The sequence below is a fragment of the Pteronotus mesoamericanus genome, unplaced genomic scaffold (genome assembly GCF_021234165.1).
Source record: "Pteronotus mesoamericanus isolate MK-2021 breed Mesoamerican mustached bat unplaced genomic scaffold, CSHL_Meso_final scaffold_21, whole genome shotgun sequence".
NCBI lineage: Eukaryota > Metazoa > Chordata > Mammalia > Chiroptera > Mormoopidae > Pteronotus > Pteronotus mesoamericanus.
In genome coordinates, this window is record NW_026555310.1 from 11,169,298 (window position 1) to 11,181,954 (window position 12,657).

At 34.6% G+C, this 12,657-nt stretch overlaps 1 protein-coding gene across 3 annotated transcripts in view; it reads right to left on the reverse strand.

The window, feature by feature from the left end:
* PDZRN4 (PDZ domain containing ring finger 4) overlaps nucleotides 1–12,657 on the reverse strand; it is a 321,554-nt gene that overhangs the window by 31,441 nt on the left and 277,456 nt on the right. The gene's annotated exons all lie outside the window — the stretch shown is intronic.

Here is a 12,657-nt window from a genome sequence, read left to right on the forward strand (position 1 = left end):
CTAAAATGTTCTTCTACTCGTCTTCTACCACCATTAGGTGTATCTATCTTGAACTCAATCTCTAATCTAGGACAAGTGTGTGTGTGCACGAGGGAAAGGGCCCGTGAAAGCATGTGTATCCATGGATTCATAAAGGGACAGAAACATGTGCTAGACAGAGTGATTTATGTACACACGAAAATCCAGAAATACACACATAAAAACACACACCTCTGGGACATGTACTAGCCCTAAAAGGCTGTCCTTTCCCGCTTGGCCATGCCCCTGGTATCCAGCACCCCAGGTAGTTGCTCTTTCTGAATGCCCCTGACTAAAATGCAGAAATTCTGCAAATTACTTCCATAATGGGCAATGGAGAGGAAAAACTGGCTGAAATGCAACAGAGGAAAAGCCAATTTGAATCCTATAAAATGTTTTCTAATGATGGAGTATATTAGATCTTGGAATGATCTCAGCAGGAGAATGTAAATGCGGTGTTAGAGGAAGGATTTTAAAAAATCTCAATGAAAAACCGATTTTAACTGTCAGTCAGGCAAACATCTGCAGTAGAGGAAAGGCAAGACCTTTAGAACCTTCCAGCATTATAACAATTGATGAAAGCTTACGTGTGACAGAGAAAATCTTGCAATTCACTGCCTGGTGCTGAAAGGTAAAGGGCATTGTCATCTCAAAGATTCATTCTTTGCTTTCTAGGGAAAATAAGCTCAGTTTGGTCTTCAAAATGTGGTTTTGTGGCAGGGTGGTCTAGAAATGAGAAAGCAGCAGATGCCTGCCTTAATTAGGGTTTTTCTAACTGTTGCAAACCTCTCATTTAAAGAAAATGTTCATTTTAGGAACCTTTGACTTTCCACTGTGAAAGGAAGTTTTGTGAATGACCACACTAGGCAGACGACAGGCCAGCTGCTGCTCCTAGATTCCAGCTCTTTCCTTTCTAGATTTTGTGAGCAGTGTACTCATGTACATCAATAACCGCAATCCTATCTGCAAAGAGGAAAGAAAGAAAAAAATGTATGGTACTGTGGACTTCATCAGGGCTGGCGGTCCTCTGAGACTTTCATTTCTTTCCTTCGCAAAAGTAGCTGAAGTTTAAGCTCATTCCTGTATATTTAATTTAAAAATATGAGCCACTATTGTTCAGAACAAAGTCTTTTTGATAAAAAAAATAGTTTCCTAATTCCTTGGATACCTTCCATGCATGAGGTAATGAACATTTTAGGATTTTAGAAGTATGCTTCACAGTAATCCCTTAGGTTTTTCTATTTCACAGAATTTACTACCTATTTTGCTAAATGCCTACAGAGAATTGGTCAAGTTCATGCTTTTCTTGTTAAAGCTACTGAAACTCTTCAGTTGTGAAAACAGCCTAATGAAAGTAACCTCCTTATCCTCCTCCTGCACTCACAGACTATTCTGGAAGGAATGTCTCACATAAGCAGGCATGGCCTTGATGTGTTTTGGGGTTATTTGGGTGAAAAGAGAAAAGTCTTGGAGCGAGACAGACCAGTCTAGAGGTAAACAGGCTGCAATCGCTGGCAGCTGTGACATTACAAATATGACTGCTTTCCCTGAAGTTGTCTCACTTATCAATTTTGACAGGTGACTGTCTTGACTCCCTGGAACATTTATCAAAGAGGACAAATCGTGTGAGTGTCAAGCTTGCCAGAATGACTTTGGTTAGTAGTTGACTATGAAGAAAATAGGGCTCATAAGCAATTGTCATGCAGGGGAAAGGGAGCAGTCTACCTAATGGTTTTTGCTTCTTTTTAAAAGTCTGTCTATCTATCTATCTATCTATCTATCTATCTATCTATCTATCTATCTATCTATCATCTATCATCTATCTATCTATTTGAATCTATACAATTCCTACCACCTCAGTTCAAGTCCTTTTCACTTCAAACCTGGACTATAAATGTAGCCTCTCATTTGTCTCTCTTTGGGTTTTGTTCCTTCAAATTTGTTCACACTCTCACAAAAATGGGTGCATCTTGAATACCAGTCTGACTCCATTATGCCGCTTCAGACATGGAATTGTCTTTCTATTTATTGCCTGTAATATAAAGCTCAAGTTTCACATTATGATATAAAAGGCATTTCCTTATCCGGTCCCTCCTTACTTATCCAGCCTCATCCCGTATCTTTCTTCATTTTTCAAACTTACTGCCCAGGTAGACTGAGCTATTGGCAGTTCCTTGAACCTGCTGTGCTTGTCAATGCCTTCACATGCATGTACTTGCTCTTGCTTTAAATGTCTGCTTGTTCGACATTCTTCTCAGGTGACATTTCCTCTCTGACCTTTCCCCAAAGAATTAGTCATTGGTTTGTTTCTCTGTATTACTTATGTATTTTATTATTGGGTATGTCTCATAGTAGTATAATTATATGTCTTCTTGTTTCCACATCTAGACTGTGAGGTTCTTGGTGAAAGATAGTATCCTATTTTATTTTTGGCTTACCAGTGCTCAGCATAGAAGCTGAAATATCATACTGCTCAAAAATATTTTTTTCTGAATTTATCTGAGTGCCCCTAGCTATCACATAGCTGAAGTAAAACATACATCATAGTAGAAGTAGAAGTCACTTCAGAATCTTTGGGTCTATAAGAAAATTTAATGTAATATGAAAAATAAAATGTAAAAAGCCTATACGTTTAATCATTTGTTATGGAATACCATGATCTGTGTTTGGAGGCAGAAAGTCTGAGACCTTAGAATATAAGTTTATTTTATTTTCTTATTTTCTCCCAGCTTTTATGGAGGTGTTATTGACATACAGAAAAATTTAAGGTGTAATATGTGATGATTTGATGTGTGTATATATTGTGAAATGGCTATCACTATAAGCTTACTTAACATTTCCATTTCCTCACATAATTACAATTTTCTTAGGTTTTCAGGATATAATATCATTAATTACCATCATCATTTGATTCTCAGAACTTAGACAGTAACCAGAAGGTTGTATCCTTTGATCAATATCTCCCCATATGTCCCAGCACCAAGTCCCTTGAAGCCACCATTCTACTGTCTATTTCTTTGAGTTAGTGAGTTTTTTTTGTTTTTTTTTTAGGATTCCACATATAAGTGAGTACCTGTAGTGCTTGTCTTTCTCTGCCCAGCTTATTTCACTTAGCATAATGCCCTCAGCCCATTCACATTGCTGTAAATGGCAGGTTTGCCTTCTATTTTTTAATTGAATCATATTCTATAGTATGCATATATCACATTTTCTTCATCCATTCATCTGCCAGTGGGCACTTAGGTTGTTTCTATGTCTTGGCTATTGTGGATAAAGCTGCAATGAACATGGGGTATAGGTATCTCTTTGAGACAGTGATTTCATTTACTTTGGATATACATCCATAAGTGGGACTGCTGAGTCATATGGTAGTTGTATTTTTAACTTTCTGAGAAAACTCCACACTGTTTTCCAGATTGGCTGTACCAATATACATTTCCCGCTAATAGTTAATAGGGTGCAATTTTCAAATTAAAGAATACAGTGTGCATAAAATTGTAAAACTAAGGGCTGAGATGAGTTTCTGATGTAGGGTATCTATGAAACTTAAAAAGCAATAAAATACTTAAGTAATTTAGTAAATATTGACAAAAACTTCTTTAATTTGCAGGAATTTATGTTTAATAAGAGCATCTAATATTGTGCCAGGTCTTTCCTTAATCCTCCAACAATTTCAACATTTCAACAATTATCAGCTCTTCAAATTTGCCTCTGAAATACATGCTTCAGATCCATCCCTGTCTTTAATTTTCCATTGTATTACATGTTCTCATATATTATTTCGTTTAATATTAAGGGATACTTATTATTAATGATATCTTCTTTGCACAGATGATGAACCCAAGGCTTAGGGAGGTCACACAGGTACTAAACAATGGAGTTTGGCTTGAGCTGATTCCAAATATACCTAAACATGATTTTTCTTTCAATCAGAGTGCTGTAATTAAACCTTTATTTGTTGGAAACAAAAATTTTGAAGGGTTTTCTTGAAAATTAATCTGTAAGTTATTTATAGGGGACAATAAATGAAGACTTAATGAAGGCAATTTGTTTTATACAGTTGGAAAATGAGCAAAATTGTTAGGGTGTCATAAAATCTTCTAGACTCTCTTTCAGGTAATTGACCTGATAGCCATCAGCTCATCCTGCATTATTATGTTACAGACATCTACACTTTGTTTTATGGCTACTATACAGTTGTGCATGTGTTCAAGATCATTAAGAAAAATGACAGGGAATGACTCCAAAAATAATGTTTCTACACCTGAGAAAAGCCCCTGAGAGAATATATGATCTTCACTGCTTTTGACAGGTGAAAAGAATAGAGACTGAATCTAGAATGGTCAGTTTGGCTTAGAGATAGAAAGAATGTTAATACGTTTCCTTCTATGGGAATATTCTTATGTGCTTCTACCTATATGAATTATACTTGGTCTGAGGACTTACTAACCCATCCAGCATTGGGTTTGATTGCATGAAACTGCATTACTAAAAATACATATGGTAGATAAATCCCAAAGCACATCATTAAAAAAATTTAGACCTTCAAATGAACACAAATGAAAGTAAGCAATGGGAAGTCTGAGGGTCATCTGGGTTATATTAAAAAGAGAAACAAAATTTTGGAGTCCCATCAACTTTCATTTTATACGGAGAGATTTTATTACTTTCTGTGCATATCAGACAGGAAGTAGTTAGATCTTTCCTAACTAGAAACAGTATTGTCTTCACTCAGAGAATCACAGTTTTCTTTAGAATTTCCCAACTAGATTGCTCATATGTTCTTAAGGCATATTTAAAACTTCTGTTTAAAAGGATTTACCACTGTGTTTATTTGGCAGGTATTCATGTATAAGTCAATGAAAGGAAAAATTCTTTAAGGATTATGAGCTTCCTGGCTATAAAAAGGCTCAACAGCTGTTCTTGGATCTTGCAGTTACTCATAAACATCCTTTTGGAAAAACACTCATCTTCCAATGATTATTTAGGAGTTATAGACCTTTCTCATAAGATAAATCACAGGTAATCACACTTTTTAGTTTGTTTATAAGGGAAAGGTGGAATATTATATACTCTCGATAATTATACACTCTAAAAAAGAATACATACTCAATTATATGCCAAAGGGGAATTTTCATAAGGAAATAAAGTAATGAATATCTATTACTTTTATAATCATAAAAAGTTTCTCTTTAAGAGAAAAAAGAAATTCTTGTTGAGCATCTGCTATTTATTAACTCCCTGTGATAGATGAATCTTTAACTTTCATGCACTTCTCTTTCCTTTGTCAAATAAATCACGTATGCTTCTATAACCTTCTTCTGGTTCAATTGTACCATGTCAAAAGTTCTCTGAATTTTAATTCTCTTCTTTATAAACACCATTCAATTGTCTTTTGATCCATTTTTTTATTTTAAAGTTCTGCCTCTAATATCTCTTAATATAACATGATTACTTAAATTCTTTTTATATTTGAAAAAAAGAGCTGTTACAATTCTCCTTTAAAAAGTACATATATTTTTTAAAAAATGGTTTCTGTAGCAAATTCTTTTTTTTGTTACTGCTTCCTATAATTTTTTTTATTTCCTACTTGGAAGAACCTGTGGCTTTAAAACTTGGTCTTCTCAGGAGAGTGAAAGAATAAACGGTTTCAATGCATTTTACAGAATAAAGAAAAAAGTTACAGATTTAGCTTCCAACATTTTGCTACTAAAAAACAAATAGAAATATGAAAAGAGAATATCTACAAGAGGGCAAGAATAATGAAATGAAAGCATAGGCAAAAGAGTATTTTTAAATTTTAATTTTGGCTGCTGAATAATTTCTGCTATAGAACTCCACCTCACAATTAGGATTGGGTTCCAAAGCAATGGCTTCCATAACTTGCATCAGCACCAAGTCCAAACCCATATTACCTTAAATATCCTGTCCTAAGAGAGGAAATCTGGTCATTTAAAATCCAATGATGTTAATAAGAAAGGGCTGTATCTCAGCATAATCAAAGTGATACCATTTTTTGCCATTCATCTTCACATTTTCCCAATCTCTTCTGTTTATGATGAGTATAGGTGTAGATTATTTCTTGCTGTATTTCTAAATACTACTGTCCAGTGCTTCATCTGTAAGCACCATTGTTACTGATGACATTTTTCTCTAGGGTTAAAATGAACCAAAATATTTATTTCCTTCATCACCATATTATAAATGTCCTACTGACCGGTGAAGAGACAGAGTCAGAGGCTTTGTGACTTGTATGTATGTGTGTCTATGGTTTTTTGAGTCATGTTTACTAGAGCAGTAAATAACAACTTTCGATTTAAACTAAAAAAATTATTACAATATTTTCTCTAATATTTAATTTGAAGAATAAAACAACTGTATGAAAAATGAGATCATCTGAAGAGCTTCAGCTCTAAACCCCCTTAAAAATTTAAACTTTAGATTTGCTAGCCTGCAAATAGTTTAGGATTTAGTCATTGCTTCAGTCATTCTACTAGCTACTTGGTACTTGAATGACAAAGATGCACAATACAAGGTCCTCCACACTGAACAAGCTCAGAGACTTAGCGGTGAGCCCAAAGAGAGAACAAATGATAATAATAAAATAAGGCAAGTGGAAGAAGATACGGAGGTCAGAAATCAAGGCCCAGTGCTTATTTAAATTTTTAAAAAGATTTAATTTATCTATTTTTAGAGAGAGGGGAAGAGAGGGAGAAAGAGAAGGAGACAAATATTGATGTGAGAAAGAAACAGTGATCGGCTGCCTCTCACATGCACCCTGACTGGGGATCAAACCCGTAATCCAGGCATGTGCCCTGACCGGGAATCAAACCAATGACCCTTTGCTTTGTGGGATGATGCCCAACCAACTGAGCCACACTGGTCAGGGCTCCAGTGCTTATTTAAATGAATAACTATAATACTATCTTATGATTGTCAATTATTTAGCAGTCAAAGCAACATTTTTGCCTTTGTGCTTTTAGTTCTACCTCCATCGCAAAGTCAATGAATCATCAATTTACAAAGGAAGAGAACAAATGCAGAAGAATGAGGAAACTGTAAAATAGCCAGGTGCAATTAATAAAGTGGCATTAGTAAGGCCTTACTTATCTTTAAATAAAATAAATGGATTAAAGTATTCAATAAAAAGGCATAGTGGCTGGGTGAATTAAAAAAAAAACAACAAAAGACCCAACTATATGCTGCCTGCAAGAGACTCAAGCTTTAAGAACACACATAAGCTCAATATGAAGGAATAAAAAAAAATGCATGCAAGTGAAAACTCAAAAAAGACCTGGGGTAGTTATACTTCTGTCACACAAAATAGTCTTTAAGTCAAAAGTTGTAACAACACACAAAGAAGGTCATTATATAACGATAAAAGGGTCAGTATATTAAGTGAATGCTAACAAATCTGAAGAGATAGACAATAATACAATAATAACAGAAGATTTTAATAACCCTCTTTTACCAATGGATAGATAATCAATAAGAAATAAATAAGAAAACATTTAAAATCAGTAAGTAAATATTGAATATCAATAAAGACCTGAAATATAGATGAGTAGACCTAACACACATATAGAGAACATTCAATCCAACAGCAGCAAAATACTTTTTCTTATCAAGCACACACAGAACATTCTTCAGAATAAATCATGTGTTCACAAAACAAGGTTAGCAAATTTAGAAGACTGACATTTTATTAAGTATCTTTTTTGACCACAATGGTACAAAAATAGAGATCAATAACAGGAGAAAACCTGAAAAATTCACAGATATATGGAAATTAACACACACTGCTCAACAACCGATGGTCAAAAGAAGTGATCAAAAGGGGAATAAAAAATTGCTTGAAATGAGTGGAAACACAACATGCCAAAATCTATGTGGTGCAGCAAAAGCAGCCCTATGAGGGAAGTTAGGGTAATAGAAGCCTATGTTAAGTAAAAAGCAAAATCTCAAATAAACAAGCTAATTTTACACTTCAAGGAACTAGAAAAAAAATAACAGAATAAGCCCAAACTTAGCAGAAGAAAGGATGTAATGGAAATAAAGGACATAGAGACCAGAGAAACAATAGAAATGGTTAATGAAAGTAAATACTGACTTTTTGAAGACATACAAAATTGACAAACCTTTACTAGGTTAAGAAAAAAAGAGGACTCAAACAAATAAAATCAGAAATGAAAGAGAAAACATTATAATTGAGACCACAAAATACAAAGGATCCTAAGAGACTGCTATAAATAAATATACAACAACAAACTGGATAACTTAGAAGACACGGATAAATTTCTGGAATCATACAACCTACCAAGACTTAATCATGAAGATACAAAAAAAGTGAACAGGTGAATGAGTAGGAGATTGAGACAGGAATTAAAAACCTCCCAACAAAACCCAGGACCAGATGGTTCTATTGGTGATTCTATGAAACATTTAAAGGTGATTTAATGCCAATCCTTATCAAATTCTTCCAAAAATTTAAAGAGAAGGGAATATCTCCAAACTCATTTCACGAGTCCAGTATTACCCTGATACCCAAGCTGGAGAAAGACACTACAAGACAAGGAAAATACAGGCCAATATTCCTGATGAATATAGGTGCAAAAATTCTCAACAAAATACTAGTAAATTGAATTCAGCAGAATGTTAAAAGAATCTTACGCATAAATGGTTCAACATATGCGAATCAATAAATGTGACACACCACAGTAGCTGGATAAATCATATGATCATCCCAATAGATGCAGAAAAAGCATTAGACAAAAATCCAACATCCTTTCGTGACTAAAAACTCTCAACTAATTGGGTATAGGTGGAATATACCTCAACATTGTACCAGACAAATATGACAAGCCCACATCTAACATATGTAATGGTGAAAGGTTGAAAGCTTTTCCCCTAAGATGAGGAACAAGACAAGGGTGCCCCCCTCAATACTCCTATTGCCAGAGCTACTAGGCAAAAAGAAGAAATAAAAGGCATCCCAATCATAAAGGAAGAAAATTGTCTCTGCCTATAACACGATTTATATGAAGAAAATCCTAAAGATTTCACCAAAAACTGTGTGAATTAATAAACAAATTCAGGAGAATTGCAGGATACAAAATCAACATACAGTAAGAAGTTGATTTTCTATACACTAACAACAAAATAGCTAAAAAAGAAAGAAAAGAATTCCACTCACAAACAGCATCAAAAACAGTAAAACACTTAGACATAAACTTAACCAAGGGGATAAAATACCTGTGCACTGATAATAAAAGAAAATGAAAAAGATGCAAATAAATGGAAAGGTATATTGTGTTTATGGATCAGAAGAATTAATATTGTTACAATGTCCATATTATACAAAGTCACATCTAGATTTAACATAATACCATAATTCCAATGGTATTTTTCACAGAAATAGGAACAAATCCAAAATTTTGTATGGGACCATAAAAAACTCTAAAGGGCCAAAACAGTCTTGAGAAATAAATACAAAGCTGGAGACATCTCTAATTGGCAAATTTGTATGAGTTAACTTGTTCTAAATACTAAAGCTAACTTCAGATAAAAGGAAGAGGTGTACTACTTGCTACCAATTGGTACAATGGTGCTAGACACTGACCAATGTAAGGCCATGTGGGTGTATATGCCCTTTTTATAATAACTATAAAATGTGGTTGATAAGTATGAAATGTTCAAACATTTGTCTCACTTTATTTAACTTAGTATCATGGGAGAACTGGATGATGATAAACCATTCGAGACTAACATCGATATCCCATGAAGCTCACATGTGAAGATTCTGTAATTTAAGCAGCAAATGGTCCCTTCAAGAGGCAGAGTGGGAACTGGAACCAGAAGCCCTGTTTGGATTCCTTCTACTAGATTATATTGCCTCTGGTAAGAATATGGAAATATTCCTCTGGTAGGAATATGGAAATCCTTATTTGTGATTTACTTTATATTTAAAAAGACAGCTCTCTTCCCTTTGCCCTTATGAAAACAGTTTTTTAAAGCAGAATATAAGTTATTGGGAAAAAATGATTTGAAATGCAAATATTCACCTTAAACACAACCTTTCACAAACACCTTTCAGTAATGCAAAGGCAATCATCTGAATGTGTATCATGAGTATCTTTAAACAAAAATTGAATGTCAGCATTTTGATAAAATTCATATACATAGCATAAGGAATCTTCTTTTTATATCTAGATTCCCAGTAAAATAAATGAGCCCATGGTTACATTGTTTATTAACTTCTTTGGAAAGTTAAATTTACTTTTCACTGTTTTCTTAGGAAATAAGGTTTAGTGTTGTCATAATCACTGAGGCGAAAAATAAATTTGCCTCATATTTGTTTTATGAAATTACATGACCAAATTAACACCAATACTAATCTCATTTCTTTCAGTAAGGAATCTAAAAGAGTTACAATAACTTTGATGACTATTTTCAACTTTGTGGCATTTTCTTTCTAGTCACTCCTTAAGGAGGATCTTTATTTTTTTTAATAACAAGTCAATATTTATGGAAATTATTCAACTTAATAAATACGATTATTCAAATTAATAAATTGTGAGTCACCTCTGCTTGGAATATTAGGATTATATAAAATGTGATTCCAAAATCTCAGCCTCGATTAAGGTTCAAAGTATATAAAAACTAGGACAACCAAAAAAAAAAAAAAAAAGAAGTGTAGTGCTAGGACATTTCTGAAAGGGAAAGAGGATGCTATTCATAATTAAACGGGAGCATTAGTCATCCATGGAGGTGGTTTAGGGCAAACCAGGAGGCATGTTTTTCCTAACATGAACCGAATCCCAATCATTTTTTACCTACATCAATTAGCAAGTCTATTTACTCTGGTTTTCCATGCACATCTTCCTTATTAGAAAGGCAACAACAACAAAAAAAGCACATTTTCTTTTTATGATCTGGCACAAGTGTATGCTTCAATCCATTTACTCTAATTTTCTAAGCTGTTAACTGAATTATTTTGAGAAAAAACAAAGATTTTCACACTTTATTTTAAATTTCTATTCCCCATCAGCTCTCTTCTCCTTTCCCCTCATTTAATCCTTTGTATTTGTTTTCAGGATACTATAAGAACAGCAGCAGCAATGATCAATAGTTTATTCACTCACCCTGCAAATGCTGCCGAGTGCCCACTGCCTGCCAGCCAGGGCCTACGCTAAGGCTCTCCTGGTGATAGATAATTAGAAAGACAAACTAAAAGAAAAAGTTAAGTACATACAAGCTAAAAAAAATTAAGAAAGGCAAACTAGAGAGAAAGTTAAGTATATAAATTGTAACCCAGGGTACAATGACAAAGAGTATATTTACAGAATATGATATGGGAGTTCAGTGGTGAGAAAGAAATTTGAGGAAGGTGTCTGAGGAGCAGAGAGACCCATGAGTAATAGCACAGAGAAGAAAAGCACATGGCTTCCTCTGAGTGTTGCTGCGCTGTGGAGTTTGACCCCAGAATGCCTGGAAAGGCATGGTGGTGGCAGATTACAAAGGATCATCAATGCCAGGCAGTGGATTTTAGAGTTAAGTCAAGGAATAGAGTCATACGGGATGGTGAAGAGGGAGAGGTCCAACGCGCCGCGCACTGGAGGAGGACTGGACTGATAGTGGTGAATAGGATGGAAGGTAGAGACCAGGGAGTGACCGGCCCAAGGAGACCAAGAAATAGGCTAGAGATAGAGCGATGTTCTAGACAAGGGAGGAGGCAGTGGTGTTATGAAGGAGGAGCATGCCTCAGAGTGTCTGGAAATATAAGCCTGTATATATGACAACTGACTGGTTTGGTCTCCATGATTAAGATTTTAATCTGACATAATAGAGAAAATGGTGGTGTCACTAATCGACATTTCAATGAACCAACTCCAAACTGACTGTGGATACCGCCTTATCTTAAATGTTCAAGTAATAAAAATATTTTCACACTTCATCTAGATCAGTTTTCAATTCCATAAATTTTCCAACAGAATGAAACTCATGAAGGTGATTGTTTAAATGGATGATTTTATTGCCCCAGTAGTAAGTGGTATAAAATTGTTTTAGATATTCCATTAATAATTCTAAAATGTGACTAGCAAGTGGAATAGACTGGTGAAACATAAAGCACTTAGTGAATTAAAAAATGCTGAATTCTACAGTTTCATACTTGACCCACTCTTTTGTCTTTCTCTGGTATCTACCACACATAAGGATAATATATATAGGCTCTTTATGAGTTATGTTTCATATACTTCTCCCAAATATACTCCTTCCACCACTGATTTTCAAACTCATCGACACATTTCCTTTTCTAAACACCCAGAGATTGTCAGTTGGAACTGGCTACTTGGGGAGGAGCTCAGTTGCCTGTCCATTGTAGCGTTTCACCAATTTGCTGAGTAATCCCTTGGTGAAGAAATTATAGAAGGGTCCAGGGTAGATTAGAGGATATGTCAACTTCATATGACATATATGGTTTTATGATTTTACTAAGTGATGATCACAAAGGTGAATTTTCATGGAGACCATTTAAATTCTGGTTTCCTACTTACCTCTCCCTGTCTCTTCCCCCAACCCACCACCACTTTGGCCCTTTCCTTTGAAATGATTAAATAAAACAAATATGGTACTAGAATT